Source organism: Callorhinus ursinus, unplaced genomic scaffold (assembly GCF_003265705.2).
Source record: "Callorhinus ursinus isolate GAN/ISIS: 27379988/994484 unplaced genomic scaffold, GSC_fseal_2.0 scaffold64, whole genome shotgun sequence".
Taxonomy (NCBI): domain Eukaryota; kingdom Metazoa; phylum Chordata; class Mammalia; order Carnivora; family Otariidae; genus Callorhinus; species Callorhinus ursinus.
The window spans coordinates 7,551,005-7,568,737 of record NW_027397126.1 but is presented as its reverse complement, the minus strand read 5'-3'; the positions used below and the strand labels follow the sequence as shown (position 1 = coordinate 7,568,737).

The window sequence follows — 17,733 nt, the reverse complement described above, 5'->3', positions numbered from 1 at the left end:
AAGAGAGTTCTAAAGTTTCCAAATATTTGCAAATTAAAAAGCACATTTTGAAATAACACAATGAACAAAGAAGAGGTCTTAAGAGATTTTTAAAAAATATTTCGAACCTAATGAATATAAAAATACAACTGATCAAACTTTGTGACATGCATAGAAAGTAGAGTTTAGAAGAAAATTTATATAGGGGCGCCTGGGTGGCTCAGTCGTTAAGCATCTGCCTTCTGGGCGCCTGGGTGGCTCAGTTGGTTAAGCGACTGCCTTCGGCTCAGGTCATGATCCTGGAGTCCCGGGATCGAGTCCCGCATCTGGCTCCCTGCTCGGCGGGGAGTCTGCTTCTCCCTCTGACCCTACCCCCTCTTGGGCTCTCTCTCTCACTCTCTCTCTCAAATAAATAAATAAAATTTTTGAAAAAAAAATTTTTTTTTGCTTGTTGTTGGTGATTTTGCTGTTTAATATGGTCTCCAATGTTGAAGTGATGTCTAATGTTCCTGAGAAGGCTGTGAAGTCCATCACAAAGAAAATATGAGTCTTAATAAGCTTTGTTTAGGCATGAGTGCGGTTGGCCATGAGTTCAAGGTTAATGAAACAATATGGAATATCTAAAAGTAAGAGCAACAATGAGAGGAAAATAAGTGTTTACTTGGGATCAAAGAATTGCAATTTGGGGAGCACAATTCCAGCAGTAGCCAGAAAAGTATCCTACCTGTGGGGTAAAAGCAAGAGGTTTTTATGAAGAAGAGAAAGGAGGGAGGCAATTACATGACTTGGATAGGAGACACAAAATACATTGTCATTGGCACTAACAGGTTAAGCTGCTGGTGACACCGTCATCAACTATTCTGTCTTCAGAAAGTCCATAAGCAGACTTCAGGAACAATTGCTGCTTCTGGCCCAGCCAAGAGTCTTTTTGCTTGTTCAAGAGTTCATTAGCCATTTGTTTTAGGAAGGAAAATGGAGCTTTTCTCAAAATGGAATCCCTCATGTCCAGAAGTTTTATACAGTTCCACAGGTATACTCAGAAAGAGGAAGAAGAAATTCATCAATCTTTCCATGAGGCAGCTCTGGAAAGTGATAAAGTAATGGCTACAGTGCATGATGAAGCTATGGAAGAGATGGAAAAGTGGCTACATTTGTGGATTGATGAGATGACAACAAGTTAATGAAAGCATAAAGGACAGTTGCGAGACTAAACACCAAAGAAATTTACATTCACATTGCCCAGGGTCAGGAAAATATTAAACTCTGCTTGATTAATGCTGGCTGGCTGGCTTGCATGTTTCAAAAGGCAATATGGTGTGAAAAAAGCTAGACTTGTAGGTGAGGCAGATGGGGAGGTTACGGAAGAATTTTAAAATGTATGTTAAGGGTTATACAGGGAAAGGGTAATGGAAAGAGCAGACTTCCAATGCTGATGAGTCTGGCTGGTTTACAAGGACATTGGCAAATGAACCTATAACACAACTGGTGTTTCAGTTGATAAAAACGTGACCAGCGACTCACAGGAACTTAATCCTGTATTTTTCCTAAGAGCATGGTTCAGCATTGGCTAATTCACTGTTTATGACAGTAGTTATACAGCACAAATACCATGAATAATGAGAATCAAAATCATGAGAAACAAATCAGTAAGAAGACAGACAACGCCTTTGCAGAAAAATGGAACGATTTGCAGTTCCTTCAAAAGAGAGGAATTCCACATACCCAATCGTCATATGAAATGGAGCTCAACCTTATTAGTAATCAGGAAAATATAAATCAAAACCATAATATGAGATCATTACCCACATTCCAGATTGGCAAATTTTTACAATCTGATAATATCCAGTGGTGAAGAGGATATAATTCTAATACTCTGTTGGTGGGAGTGCAAAATTAATAGCCACTTTGGAAAATAGTTGAGAATTATGTAGTAAAACTGAAGACATAGATCATCGCTAGCCCAGAAATTTCACTCTTGAGTAAATACCATAGAAAAGTATATGTAGATATCCACCAGAAGACACTGAAAAGAATTTCTAATAGCCCAAATCAGAAATAATCCATAAGCACATTATTGGTGAAGCTAGGAATAATATGTAGTATTTCTTCTCCTGGTGAGTATAAGAACTCTAAATATGGAGGACTATACCCATGTTTTCTGAAACAATTACCATCCTTAAGGCATATATATATATATATATATATATATATATATATATATATATGAATATATACACACACATATATATATGAAATGTTGGAGCTCAGAGAAGGTTCCAGAGAATGTTAATGTGATCTAGTCTAGTAGTAACTGAGATCTTTTCCAGATTTGCTCTACTTCTTTTGTTTTTTGTTTTTACTATTTTTTAATTAGTCTCTACACCCAACTGGGGCTCAAACCTACAACTCTGAGATCAAGAGTCACATGCTCCTCTGACTGAGCCAGCCAGGTGCCCATGTTCTATTTTTTTTATAATTTTTTTTTTTTAGGTAGGCTCCACTCACAACACTGAGATCAAGACCTGAGCTGAGATCAAAACGAGTCTGATGCTTCACTGACTGAGACACGCAAGCATCCCACCCCTGCTCTATTTTTTTTTGAGAGAGAGAGAGAGAGCACGTACAAGGGGGTGGGGGTGGGGAGGTGCAGAGGGAGAGGGAGAGAGAAAATCCCAAGCAGGTTCCACACCCAGCATGGAGCCCAACGCAGGGCCTGATCCCATGACGCTGAGATCACAATCTGAGCTGAAATCAATAGATGCTCAACCACCTGAGCCACCCAGGCACCCCACCCCTGATATATTTTTAAAAGAATAAAAATTTTCATTTTCTTAGCTTAAGATTCCATTTAAAATGTTTTAAGTGTATTAGCATATTAAAATCCACACAAAACTAAAACATTCCCCTACCGTTGTTATGTTAATGAGTATGCCATTTAAGTAACATTTTTGTCACCTATTTAGTGGTGATGAATTAACTTCATTAACGAGGCATATATTAACACATAGCAGAATACCTGAATAGCAGTGACTCAGATAGAAGTTATCTTCTCTCAGGACAACAAAAATCCAAAAATGAGCAGTTGCACACATTGTTTCAGGTGCTCAACATGCATGAAGAGATTCAGGCTTTTTCTAACTTTCCATTTTACCAGCATTGCCTTGTGGTTGTAAGATGGCGCCTGTACTTCTAGGCGTCACACCTGTGTGTTACAGGCAGAAGACGATAAGGAAGGGCGCCTGGGTGGCTCAGTCCGTTAAGCGTCCGACTTGTGATTCCAGCTCAGGTCATGATCTCATGGGTCCTAAGATCCAGCCCCACACTGGGCTCCCTGCTCAGCGGGACCTCTGCTTGAGGTTCTCTCCCTCTGCCCCTCCCCCCACTCACTCGCTCACGCTTTCTCTCCCTAAAATAAATAAATAAACCTTTAAAAAAAGAGAGAGAGAGAAGAGGATAAGGAAAGAGGCTGCATTTGTCTTTTCATCAGGAATCAAAATTATTTCTCAGAACACTACTTAGCTTTCCTTTTCTTCATCTTTCTGGCTAGAAGTATGTCACAAGGTCAGCCTCACTTGCAGGGGAGACTAGAAAACCAAGAATTTATCATTCCAATCTCTGGAGCAGAAGGTTGCAGAAGAAAAAGGGTTAAGTAACGACCGTTGTATAAGCCAATATAATGCTGGGTACACTCACCTTACCTACCCCACAGGGTTGTGATGAATGTCAACCTGAAAAATTAAATGGCCAGTTATTTTACCAGCAAAATGAGTGTATTCAGGAATAGCAGAGGAATTGCAATTTGAGACATGCAAATTATGACAAAACACAGGAAAGTCCAAGAGACAAAGGGAAGGTCAGCTTTTATTAGGTTTTAGGTGTAAATTGGGGAGATTTGTTTTGAACAAAAGTTCACTGGAGAAGAACAAGAGTTTGAAGTTGTGCCGACTTCTCATTGGCTGCAAGCAATGGTCAGTGCATCATTGCTGGGACAGAGTAATCTTCCTTTTTCTTAAAAGCAGGAGATAAAATTCCTATGTGAAAAATGTCCTTCCTTGTCAAGATAATTCTTATCTTCCTTCCACGTGTTCTGCAGGCTGCAAGAACTGGTATGTGCATGAGAGCTCCCCCTTTAGGGCTTCCTGACTCCATTTTAAATGAGGTTTCCTTTATTTTCATATGAGGATCAACTGTGAGGCTAGATTTGAAAATCTTTAAAACTTAACCAAATGCTAAACAAATATCAGAGATTATTATGCTCTTCTTTTGGAACTAACCGAACTCAAATTATGATTCAATCACTGAGAAAAAGGTCTTCTATGCAAATATTACACTAGATGATATAAATCTACCTATCTATTTTTTATCTATTTTGAACATCAGCTAGCAACTGCTAGCTTGGGACTTCGCTCAGGATAGAATATCTCAACTTAATGAACCAATGTGAAAAATCCCTTTCTTTTCTAGGACATGAATCTGGAAAGCTTGTCATATTATTTATCTCTGACTAAAGTTTCTACTGTGGATAGATGGAAGGCAAAAAGAAAATATTCCCTATAGAAACGGGCAAGGGAAAACTGGCATTGATTTTTGCAAATTAAATTCAGAGTAACTCTCACAGGCTTTGGGGGTATCTAGGTCACTGGGAAAAAAAGACTAACATTTTGCTGACAGGAGAAATATAGTTATTTCTTACACGTGGTTATTAAATTGATTTAGAACCTTTTTATTTTATACCAAGATTATTTCAACCGAGTAGAAACTACCTATATATATGAACAGAATGCCGAAAAATAAATTTGACAACACTATGCATTTAGATCAGTTTTCCATAAGAAACTTGTAGTTAAATTAACTTTAAAATCCCAAATAAAATCACTTATCAAAAATTCAAATCATTCAAAAGTGTCAACTACTTCACAAATGATTATGTGGCCTCAGCAGAGCCTAGTGAATTAGTCCGTGGTTATTTCGCTCTTTGAACTCTAAGATCATTCCCAGTAGCAGAAGGGCATTCTAGGAGCTATCAAAGTCATTAGCCTTGGGGCGCCTGGGTGGCTTGCTCATTGTCTGCCTTTGGTTGTGTTCGGCTCCCGCTAGGGTCATGACCCCAGGGTCCTGAGATCCAGCCCCGCATCGGGCTCCATGCTCCACAGGAAGCCTGCTTCTCCCTCTCCCACTCCCCCTACCTGTGATCCCTCTCTCACTGTGTCTCTCTCTGTCAAATAAATAAAATCTTAAAAAAAAAAGTTATTAGCCTTAATTTTTGACCAAAGTCGTAATTTAGCAATCTCAACATATGAATCCAATGGACTAGAAATGAAAATATCTTAAGATTAAACAATAAAGGTAGCAATAACGTCTTTGATTACTTGACTAGTCAATAAAGTTGTATTAAGCACCTATTATGTGCCAGGCTCTATGCTAGGACTGGGGATACAATGGTGAACAAAAAGTTATGATATTTGCCATGTCTTTTTATGGTACATATAGTCGAAAGTAAAAGACAACTTTATTTATTTTTAAAGATTTATTTATTTTTAATTTAATTTATTTTTTTTAAATTTTGTTATGTTATGTTAGTCACCGTACAATACATCATTTAGTTTTGATGTGGTGATCCACGATCCATTGTTTTCATATAACACCCACTGCTCCATGCAGTACGTGCCCTCCTTAATACCCATCACCGGGCTCACCCATCCCCCCACCCCCCTCCCCTCTAAAACCCTGTTTGTTTCTCAGAGTCCATCGTCTCTCATGGTTCGTCTCCCCCTCTGATTCCCCCCTTTCAGTTTTCCCTTCCTTCTCCTAATGTCTTCCCTGCTATTCCTCATGTTCCACAAATAAGTGAAACCATATGATAATTGACTTTCTCTGCTTGACTTATTTCACTTAGCATCATCTCCTCCAGTCCCATCCATGTTGATGTAAAAGTTGGGTATTCATCCTTTCTGATGGCTGAGTAATATTCCGTTGTATATATGGACCACAACTTCTTTATCCATTCATCTGTTGAAGGGCATCTCGGCTCCTTCCACAGTTTGGCTATTGTGGACATTGCTGCTATGAACATTGGGGTGCATGTGGCCCTACTTTTCACTACATCTGTCTTTGGGGTAATGCCCAGGAGTACAGTTGCTGGGTCATAGAGTAGCTCTATTTTTAAATTTTTGAGGAACCTCCACACTGTTTTCCAAAGTGGCTGTACCAACTTGCATTCCCACCAACAGTGTTAAGAGGGTTCTGCTTTCTCCACAACCTCTCCAACATTTGTTGTTTCTTTCCCTGTCCATTTTTACCATTGTAACTGGGGGTAAAGTGGTATCTCCTCCTGTGGTTTTGATTTGAATTTCCCTGATGGCTAATGATGATGAACATTTTTTCATGTGTCTGTTAGCCATTTGTATGTCTTCTTCAGAGAAGTGTCTGTTCATATCTTCTGCCCATTTTTTGACTTGATTATTTGTTTTTTGGGCATTGAGTTTGAGAGGTTCTTTATAGATCTTGGGTACCAGCCCTTTATCTGTAGTGTCATTTGCAAATATCTTCTCCCATTCTGTGGGTTGCCTCTTTGTTTTGTTGACTGCTTCCTTTGCTGTGCAGAAGCTTTTTATCTTGATGAAGTCCCAAAAGTTCATTTTTGCTTTTGTTTCACCAGCTTTTGGAGATGTATCTTGAAAGAAGTTGCTGTGGACGATGTCAAAGAGGTTACTGCCTATGTTCTCCTCTAGGATTTTGATGGATTCGTGTCTCACATTGAGGTCTTTCATCCACTTTGAGTTTATCTTTGTGAATAGTGTGAGAGAATGGTCGAGTTTCATTCTTCTGCATGTGGCTGTCCAATTTTCCCAGCACCACTGACTGAAGAGACTGTCTTTTTTCCATTGTATGTTTTTTCCTGCTTTGTCAGATTATTTAACCATAGAGTTGAGGGTCCATACCTGGGTTCTCTCTTCTGTTCCATTGGTCTATATGTCTGTTTTTGTGCCAGTACCATGCTGTTTTGGTGATCACAGCTTTGTAATATAGCTTGAAATCGGGCAACATGATGCCCCCAGTTTTGTTTTTCTTTTTCAACATTTCCTTGGCGATTTTGGGTCTTTTCTGGTTCCATACAAATTTTAGGATTGTTTGTTCCAGCACTTCAAAAAATGTTATTGGAATTTTGATCGGGATGGCACTGAAGGTATAGATTGCTCTAGGTAGCATAGACATTTTAACAATGTTTATTCTTCCGATCCATGAGCATGGATTATTTTTCCACTTTTTTGTGTCTTCAATTTCTTTCATGAGTGTTCTGTAGTTCCTAGAGTATAGATCCTTTGCCTCTTTGGTTAGTTTTATTCTGAGGTATCTTATGGTTTTGGGTGCTATTGTAAATGGAATCGTTTCTCTAATTTCTCTTTCTACAGTTGCATTGTTAGTGTATAAGAAAGCAACTGATTTCTGTGCATTGATTTTGTATCCTGCCACATTACTGAATTGCTGTATGACTTCTAGTAATTTGGGGGTGGAGTCTTTTGGGTTTTCCACATAAAGTATCATGTCGTCTGCGAAAAGAGAGAGTTTGACTTCTCTGCCAATTTGAATAGCTTTTATTTCTTTTTGTTGTCTGATTGCTGTTGCTAGGGCTTCTAGTACTATGTTGAACAATAGTGGCGAGAGTGGGCATCCTTGACGTGTTCCTGATCTTAAGGGAAAGGCTCTGAGCTTTTCCCCATTGAGGATGATATTCGCTGTGGGTTTTTCATAGATGGATTTTATGAACTTGAAGAATGTTCCCTTTATCCCTATACTCTGAAGAGTTTTAATCAGGAAAGGATGTTGTATTCTGTCAAATGCTTTTTCCTCATCAATTGAGAGGACCATATGGTTCTTCTCCCTCCTCTTATTAATGTGTTCTATCACATTGATTGATTTGCGAATGTTGAACGACCCTAGCATCCCGGGGATAAATCCCACTTGGTCGTGGTGGATGATCCTTTTAATGTATTGTTGGATCCTATTCGCTAGGATTTTCTTGAGGATTTTGGAATCCATATTCATCAGGGATATCAGTCTGAAATTCTCCCTTTTGATGGGGTCTTTGCCCGGTTTGGGGATTAAGGTAATGCTGGACTCATAGAATGAGTTTGAAAGTTTTCCTTCTGTTTCTATTTTTTGAAACAGCTTCAGGAGAATAAGTATTATTTCTTCTTTGAATGTTTGGTAGAATTTCCCAGGGAATCCATCAGGCCCTGGACTCTTGTTTTTGGGAGATTTTTGATCACTGCTTCAATCTCGTTACTGGTTACTGGTTTATTTAGGTTGTCAATTTCTTCCTGTTTCAGTCTTGGCAGCTTATAGGTTTCCAGGAAGGCCTCCATTTCATCCAGGTTGCTCAGTTTATTGGCATATAGTTGTTGATAATAATTTCTAATAACTGTTTCTATTTCCTTGGTGTTAGTTGTGATCTCTCCCCTTTCATTCATAATTTTATTAATTTGGGTCCTTTCTCTCTTCTTTTGAATAAGTCTGGCCAGTGGTTTATCGATCTTATTAATTCTTTCAAAGAACCAACTTCTAGTTTCGTTGATCTGATCTACTGTGTTTCTGGTTTCTAATTCATTGATCTCTGCTCTAATCTTAATTATTTCTCTTCTAATGTGTGGCATAGCCGTCGTTTGTTGCTTTTTCTCTAGTTCTTTAAGGTGTAGAGTCAGTTGGTGAATTCGGGATTTTTCTATTTTTTTTGAGTGAGGCTTGGATGGCTATGTATTTCTCCCTTAGGACCACCTTTGCAGTATCCCATAGGTTTTGGACTGATGTGTTTTCATTCTCATTGATTTCCATGAACTGTTTAAGTTCTTCTTTGATTTCCTGGTTGACCCAAACATTCTTGAGCAGAGTGGTCTTTAGCTTCCAAGTGTTTGAATTTCTGCCAAATTTTTTTCTTGTGATTGAGTTCCAGTTTTAAAGCATTATGGTCTGAGAATATGCAGGGAATAATCTCAGTCTTTTGGTATCAGTTGAGACCTGATTTGTGACCCAGTATGTGGTCTATTCTGGAGAAAGTTCCATGTGCGCTCGAGAAGAATGAGTGTTCTGTTGTTTCAGGGTGGAATGTTCTGTATATATCTATGAGGTCCATCTGTTCCAGTGTATCATTCAAAGCTCTTGTTTCCTTGTTGATTTTCTGCTTAGATGATCTGTCTATTGCTGAGAGTGGAGAATTGAGGTCTCCTACAATTAACGTGTTGTTATCAATATGACTCTTTATTTTGGTTAACAGTTGGCTTATGTAGATGGCTGCTCCCATGTTGGGGGCATAGATATTTACAATTGTTAGATCTTCTTGTTGCATAGACCCCTTTAAGAATGATATAGTGTCCTTCTGTGTCTCTAATTACAGACTTAATTTATACAATCTAATTTGTCTGATATAAGAATTGCTACCCCAGCTTTCTTTTGAGGTCTGCTGGCATGGAAGATGGATCTCCATCCCTTCACTTTCAGTCTGGGTGTATCTTTAGGTTCAAAATGAGTCTCTTGTAGGCAGCATATGGATGGGTCCTGTCTTTTTATCCAATCTGCAACCCTGTGATGTTTTATGGGAGCATTTAGGCCATTCACGTTGAGAGTGATTATTGAAAGATATGAATTAATTGTGATCATGTTGCCTGTGAAGACGTTGTTTTTGTAGATTGTCCCTGTAAATATCTGTTGTATATCACTCTTGCAGTCTTTCTCCTTTTATAGAACCCCTCTTAATATTTCTTGCAGGGCCGGCTTAGTGGTCACATATTCTTTCAGTTTCTGCCGGTCGTGGAAGCTCTGCCTCTCTCCATCCATTCTAAATGACAGCCTTGCCGGATAAAGTATTCTTGGCTGCATGTTCTTCTCATTTAGTACCCTGAATATGTCTTGCCGGGCCTTTCTGGCTTGCCAGGTCTCTGTGGATAGGTCTGACGTTATTCTGATGTTCCTCCCCCTGTACATAAGGAATCTCTTCCCCCTAACTGCCCTTAAGATGGTTTCCTTGGTTCTAAGATTTGCGAGTTTTACTATTACATGCCGGGGTGTTGGCCTGTTTTCCTTGGTCTTGGGAGGGGTCCTCTCTGCCTCTAGGACACGAATGTTTGTTTCATTCCCCAGATTAGGGAAGTTCTCAGCTACAATTTGCTCAAATACATCTTCTAGTCCTCTCTCTCTCTCCACTCCCTCCGGGATTCCAATAATTCTGACATTGGAACACTTCATGATGTCACTTATTTCTCTGATTTTATTTTCATGGATTCTGATTTGTTTTTCCCTGGCCTCCTCTTTTCCCTTTTATCTATGAAATTGTCTTCCAGGTCGCTTATTCGTTCTGCCTCACTTACCCTAGCTGTTAGATTATTTAGATTGGATTGGATCTCATTGATAGCATTTTTAAGTTCTGCCAATTCAGCTTTCATTTCTGCCCTTAGAGACTCTATGTTGCCATTAATTGATTTCTCCATTCTAGCCACTGTTTTCACAATTGCTAGCCTGAATTCCATCTCCAACATCTTGGTTATATCTGCATCCATTTGTAAATCTGTGGCATAAGTCATAATCTCTGAGTCTTTTCTATTTTGGGGGCTCCTCCTCCTAGTCATTCTGTTGATGGGTGGTTGAGGGAATGTATAGAGTCCAAATTATTGACCAGAACCCAAGCTAGATGCACCTGTTTTCTAGGGACCTTAGGGTTGATGGCCTCTTGTTTTCCTAGCCTGTCTTCTGGGGGAGGGGCCTGCTGCACTGTTACTCAGGCAACCCTGTTTGGGCGGAGTTGCCCTGCCCCCCCCACCCCGGTGGCGGGGGATGGGCTCCGCGGGAATCAGTTTTTGGGGCTTTTGTTCTCTGACAGCTTTCCATGTCTCTTCCAGGAGTCAGAGCAGAAGAGACCATTTCCAACCCTCTGCCTCAGAGCAGACAAGCTGCAGTCTGTTCTTCAGTGAGCTCTCCAGGCCACACCGTCTTTGTTTCTGTCTGTGCTGCTATCAACTGCAGTGGCCTGGGGTATGCGCTCCTCTGCAGTGCCCCCAGTCCTGCCTCCAGGTCGGGGCACGCCTCTGCCCTTTGTGCTTCTAAAACCACCAGCCGCTCCCAGTTCGCCTGCGTGACCCCGCCGCTCCGGGTTTCTGCCCAGGAGGCTGCCCTAAAGTCCTTTCTCTGCTGCTACCGGTCTGCTCGTCTGTGCCACGTCCCCAGCAAGGGAGGCTGTCACTCACCGGCGGTGCAGGATCCCCACGGCCAGGCTCCCTCCCGCTGCCGTTTATCCTCTGATATCTGCCCGCAGAATCAGGGCTCCCTGCTTCCTACCTCGAAACCAACCGCCTGCAGTATTCTGTTTGTAGAGATCCAGATCTTCTTACATCTCAGACTTGTTTCGTGGGTGCTCAGAGTGGTCTGGTAGATACCCAGCTCAATTCTGGGGACCAGTTGAAATAGGGTCCCCTATTCCTCTGCCATCTTCCCTTCTCCCCTCTATTTATTTATTTATTTATTTTATTATTAATTTTTAAAGATTTTATTTATTTATTTGACAGAGAGAGAGACAGCGAGAGCAGGAACACAAGCAGGGGGAGCAGGAGAGGGAGAAGCAGGTTTCCCGCTGAGCAGGGAGCCTGATGTGAGACCTTGATCCCAGGACCCCAGGATCATGACCTGAGCCGAAGGCAGATGCTTAACGACTGAGCCACCCAGGCACCCCTATTTATTTATTTTTAAAGAGAGAACACACAAGGAGGGGAAGAGGCAGAGGGAGAGGGAGAGAGAGGATCCTCAAGCAGACTCCTCGCTGAGCAGGGAGCCTGACTCAGGGCTTGATCCCAGGGCCCTGAAATCATGACCTCAGCTGAAATCAGTAGTCAGCTGTTCAATGGCTGAGCCACCCAGGCACCGTGTAAAAGGCAACTTTTTAAAAAAGATTTTATTTATTTATTTGAGAGAGAGACAGGGAGAGCATGAGAGGAGAGGAGGGGCAGAGGGAAAGGGAGAAGCAGACTCCCTGCTGAGCAAGGAGCCCAATATGGGTCTCCATCCCAGGACCCAGAGAGCATGACCTGAGCCAAAGGCAGGTGCTTAACCGACTGAGCCACCCAGCTGCCCCTAAAAGACAACTTTTAAACATATACTTAAATGAGATCATCTTTAAGTGCTTAACATAATACCTGGCATATACAATCATTCAACAAATGTCAGCTACTACTACTATTACTGACACAAAAATAAACATATACATAGATAAATAAACTAAAAAAAAACAAATAAATGCAAAGTTCTATGCAAGCATAAAGCTGGAGGACTAAATCGATTTCGGAGAAGTCAGAAAATGCTTCCTAAAAGATCTGATATTTAAACCAAGTTCTGAAGGGTAAGCAGGCATTAACTCAGCAAAAAGGAGACATATACCTTATTAGTTTCTAAAATGAACACCATACGCAGATTGCTGTATTCACTGATTGCTAAAAATACCTTACAGTTATAAGCTAATAACTTTTCTCAAGTCAATATCCCTCATTAAAGAGTGCTCTCCCTCTAGTTTTCCACCAATTATGATATCATTTCTTTTTCCAGCTTAAATCTGTCAAATTACTCCGCAAAATCCTGCCCTCTTCAAAAAATGACATTTGGTCTTAATCATTAATTATTTAGGAGCTAAGATATCTAGAGTGTACCAACAGATGTGGTACAATATTAAATAAGTCTTATATATGTACAATTGGACCCCAGAAGAAAGACAGAAAAGGACAGAAAAAAAATATTTGAAGAAACAATGGTCAAAGATTTTCCAAAATCAGTTACAGCAAACAAGAGATGCAAGAAACTCAGAGAATAAATGCACACAAAAACCCTAAACAAACATTGGTATATCATATTTAAAGTGCTGAAAAACAAAGCAACTACCCATTTCAGCTCCAGCATGTAAAGAGCTTGGAAATCATCACTCCCCTACATACAAGAAAAACACTGAAGAAACCAAAAACCCATGACTTTTCTTGGAACCATCAGAGAATAGAAGTTGAGGGTCAAACTGTATCCCAAAATCTGGACAGAAAGGTGAATACAGAGAACAACGGAGATCATTTTCCTGGGATCAGAAGCCAGTAGAGACATAAACTAGTAAGAACACTTAAATAGTAACTTCGAGAAATTATTGGATGCAGTGTATAGTTGAATTTGAGAGGGAGAAACTCTTGTGGGCTGCAGTCATAGAGAGGCCTCCAAAAACTTTTGTGAATTTGACCTCCAGGAATCCCATCAGGTCTTCATGTTAAAGAGCCAAAAAAAAAAAAAAAAAAAGTTCCCTCATGTCTCTGGCAGGGAGTGAGGGAAGTAACCAAAACCCAACTCTATGTTGTCTGTAAGATATCTACTCTAAAGATACAGGTTAAGAGCAAATACATGGAGCTCTTCCCTTAGCAGCCTGAGGTGATCTCTGAAAAGGGTTTGCTATTCACTTGACCCAGAGAACCCTACAGAATCATACAAATCAGGAGGTTCAAATCTTGGTGTTCATTTTAAGAACACATGTGAAACTGCCCAGGTCATCAAGGGTGTGCAGATCCAAAAAGCCACCAAGTATCTGGAGGACATCACTCTGCAGAAGCAATGTGTACCATTCCATTGCTACAATGGTGGAGTTGGTAGATGTTCCCAGGCCAAACAGTGGGGCTGAACTCAGGGTCGGTGGCCCCAAAAGAGTGCAGAATTTGTACTGTGCATGCTTAAAAATGCAGAGTCATGCCGAACCTCAGGGTTTAGATGTAGATTCTCTGGTCATTGAGCATATCCAGGTAGACAAAGCCCCCAAGATTGGCATGGAATTCACAGGGCTTGTGGTCGGATTCACCTACACGTGTGCTCCCCCTGCCACACTGACATGATCCTTACAGAAAAAAAAACAGATTGTTTCTAAACCAGAAGAGGAAGTTACACAGATGGAAAAGATATTCCAGGAGAAGATGAAGAAACAAAAATTTAGAGCCCAGGAATAAATTCTGCATAAAATAAATGCAAATAAAAGTTTAAAAAAAGCAAGTATATGGAGAAAGATATAGCATGCTAGCATTAAGAGAAAGGAAGCTGGAGTAGCTATATTAATTTTAGGTTAGACAGTGCTGACTTTGAAAACAAGAAAAAATTATGAGGGATAAAGAGAGTGGATACATAATCATAAAAATGTCAATTTTCTAGGGAGACATAGAAATACTTCATGTGCGTGTATCTTAACAATAGAGCATCAAAATATAAGGATCAAAAGCTGATAGAACTGAAATGAAAAATAGACAAATCAACTACTATACTTCAGCACTCCTCTTTCAGTAAGAATATAGTTGACCTGAAGAGCACTATCAGTCAAACTGATCTAATTGACATTTATACAATGCTCTACCCAGCAACTGCAAAATACATATTCTTCCCAAGCTCACACAGAACATTCACCAAGACAGATCACATCCTGGACCATAAAACACACCTTAACAAATTTAATATAAATTACACTAATTATGTTCTCAGATAATAAAATTAAACTAGAAATCAGTAACAGAATGGCACTTGGAAAAGTTCCAAATGTTTAGAAGTTAAACAACACATTACTAAATAAAGTATAGGCCAAAGAAAAAGTCTCAAGAGAAATTTTAAAGTATTTTAAACCAAATGAATATGAAAATACAACCTATCACAATTTGTGAGATACAGTGAAAGCAGTGCTTAAAAAGATGTTTATAGCATTGAATGCATATATTAGAAAAGAAGAAAGATCTATAATTTTTTAACATTTTATCTATTTATTTGAGAGAGAGAGAGAGCACCAGTGGGAAGAGGGGCAGAGAAAGAGGGAGAAGCAGACTCCCCACTGAGCATGGAGCCTGATGTGGGGCTCGATCCCAGGATCCCGAGATCATGACCTGAGCCGAAGTCAGATACTTAACCGACTGAGCCGCCCAAGCATCCCAGGAAGATCTATAATCTATAACTAGGCTTGCACTATAGGAAGCTAGAGAAAAAAGAGCAATTAAAATGTAAAACAAGCATAAGAAAGGAAATAATGAAAAATAGAGTAAAAATCAATAAATCAAAGATAGCCAAATAATAGAGAAAAATCAAAGAAATCAAGAGCTGGTTCTTTGAAAAGTTCAATAAAATTGATAAGTATCTTCCATGTTAACCAAGAAGAAAAAGACAGGATACAAGATACCAACACCAGAAATGAAAAGAGGGGTCATTACTATTGATCCCAATTAACATACATAGAACTTTCCATTATGATGGTGGGGAATCTGCCTGGGTTTTATTTTTACAATGCTTTGGACACATAAAATGATGGGGAAAACAAAGAAAGATGAAGGTAACTGTTACCTTTTATAGTAGTACTAATCAACTGGAAAAATGGGTAAAAGAACCTATTGAAAATAGAAACAAGCAACAAAGAATATCAAGAAAAGTTCAGGGAAAGTACTGTGTAAAGTGCAAAAATTTACATTGAAATCAATTAACTTATTTAACAAACATGTATTGCATACTTACTATATGTCTGACACCATTAGAATTGCTTGGGTTATAGCAGAGAATAAAACATTCAAACATCTCGGGGCGCCTGGGTGGCTCAGTTGGTTAAGCGTCTGCCTTTGGCTCAGGTCGTGATCCCAGTGTCCTGGGATTGAATCCTGCATCGGGCTCCCTGCTCTGCAGGGAGCCTGCTTCTCCCTCTGCCTCTCTCTCTCTCTGTCTCTCATGAATAAATAAATAAAATTTTTTTAAAAAAACACTCAAACATCTCTACCCCCATCAACTCTACATTATATTGAAGAAGAGAGATAATAAACTACAAACATAAAAAGTGAGAAAATTATGTAATATATTAGAATTTGATTACTGTTGGAATGCTTGGGTGGCTCAGTCGGTTAAGTGTCTGCGTTTGGCTCAAGTCATGTTCCCAGGGTCTTGGGATTGAGTCCCCATTTGGGCTTCTTGATCAGTGGGGAGCCTGCTTCTCCCTCTGCCTGCCACTCCCCCTGTTTGTGTGCTCGCTCCCTCTCTCTCTCTGACAAATAAATAAAATCTTAAAATAAAAGGATTTGATGACTATTGTGGAAAACGAAAATACTGAGGGAGATAAAAGAATAGAGATATGACTACATAGTGTATAAGGTGGTATATAAGGTGGTCAGGGTTGGCCTCATTGTAAGGTTGCGATTTCAGCAAAAACTAGATCTTAGGGACAAAGTAATACAGATATCTGGGGGATGATCTTTCACAGTGGAAGAAATATGGCACAGGCCCCTACAATGAGAGCCTTCTAAGACAGTCAAGTTCAATGCAGCTCAAGAAGAGTAAATTAAAATAGAGATTAGGTCAAACATGTAACAGAGGATCAGACCAAATAAGTTTGTTGGACCTTGTGGGATTTGACTTTACCTTGAATGAAAAGAAAAGTCATCAAAGAGTTGTTGGGAAGAGCATTAACACAATATAGTTTTAAAGGGATTATCCTGGCTATTGTGTTGATTATAGACTATACAGAGCCAAGTGTAAGATATGGGGGGAGTCCCGGTAGGAGGCAAGTTCTAAGATTTTGACCTGAGCAACTGAAAGGATGGAGTTGCTGGGGTGCCTGGCTGGCTCAGTCGGTAGAGCATGCAACTCTTGATCTCAGGGTTGTGAGTTCGAACCTCACGTTGGGGGTAGAGATTACTTTAAAAAATATTTTAAAAAAATAAAATAAAAAGATGGAGTTGCTAACAATTGAAATGGAGTAAGCTTTAGGTAAGCTTCAGGTGGAGCAGACTCATAAGGGATGTATCAGGAATTCAATCTGCAACATACTGAATTTAAGAAGCCTGTTAGACATCCAAGTGGTGATATAGAGTAAGCAGTTGTTATACTAATTTAGAGATGGAGAAAGTGGTCCAGCCAAGATATATATGTTTGGGAGTTGTCAGCCTATAGATGGTATTTTAAAGTCTTACATCTAGGTAATATAATCAAAGAAGAAAGAGAAGACCAAAGCCTTAGTATACTCAAAATTTAGAAGTCAAAGAGAAGAGGGAGAACTGACAAAAGAGACTGAGAAGGAAAAACCAGTAAGGCAGGAGGAAAATGAAGGGAGTAGAATGGAATGCTCAAGGATTGAGTCCGTGAGTACATTTAACACTCTTCGGGAAGACCCAGTGTTGCAAAAATGTTCATTTTTTTCCCCCAAGTGCATTACAGTTTTAAGGCAAGAAAATAGGGAGAGACTAAAAATTCCGAAGTATTTTTCCCAAAACTTTTTATTTTGAGAAGTTGCAAAAACTACTCCAGTGAATACCTGTATAACTTCACTTAGACTCACCAATTGTTAATGGCATGCCTGATTTTGTTTCTCTTTTTGCTGACTTGTTTGAAAATAAATTATATACTTCTTGACACTTTGCCCTTAAATACTTCAGCCTGTACTTCCTAATAATAAAGACATTTCCCTACATACCTTAGAAAGTCACCATAAATTCAATGCCATCTAATCAATAGTTTATATTCATATTTTCTCAATTATCTCCAGAATTTTCATTTATAGCTATTTAATTTTTCAATCCAGGATTGAATCAAGGCTCATATTTTGCATTTGATTGTTTTATCTCTTTAGTCTCTTAATCTAGACTAGTATCCCTGACTTTATTTTTCCTATGATACTGATAATTTTGATCCTATGATACTCCATCTCCATTCCTTTGAATGTTCCATATTCTGGATTTGTTTGTTTCC

At 39.5% G+C, this 17,733-nt stretch overlaps 1 pseudogene; it reads left to right on the top strand.

The window, feature by feature from the left end:
• The first annotated feature begins 968 nt into the window (after positions 1–968).
• LOC112815525 (large ribosomal subunit protein uL22 pseudogene) lies at positions 969–13,982 on the top strand (annotated as a pseudogene).
• Positions 13,983–17,733: the final 3,751 nt, after the last annotated feature.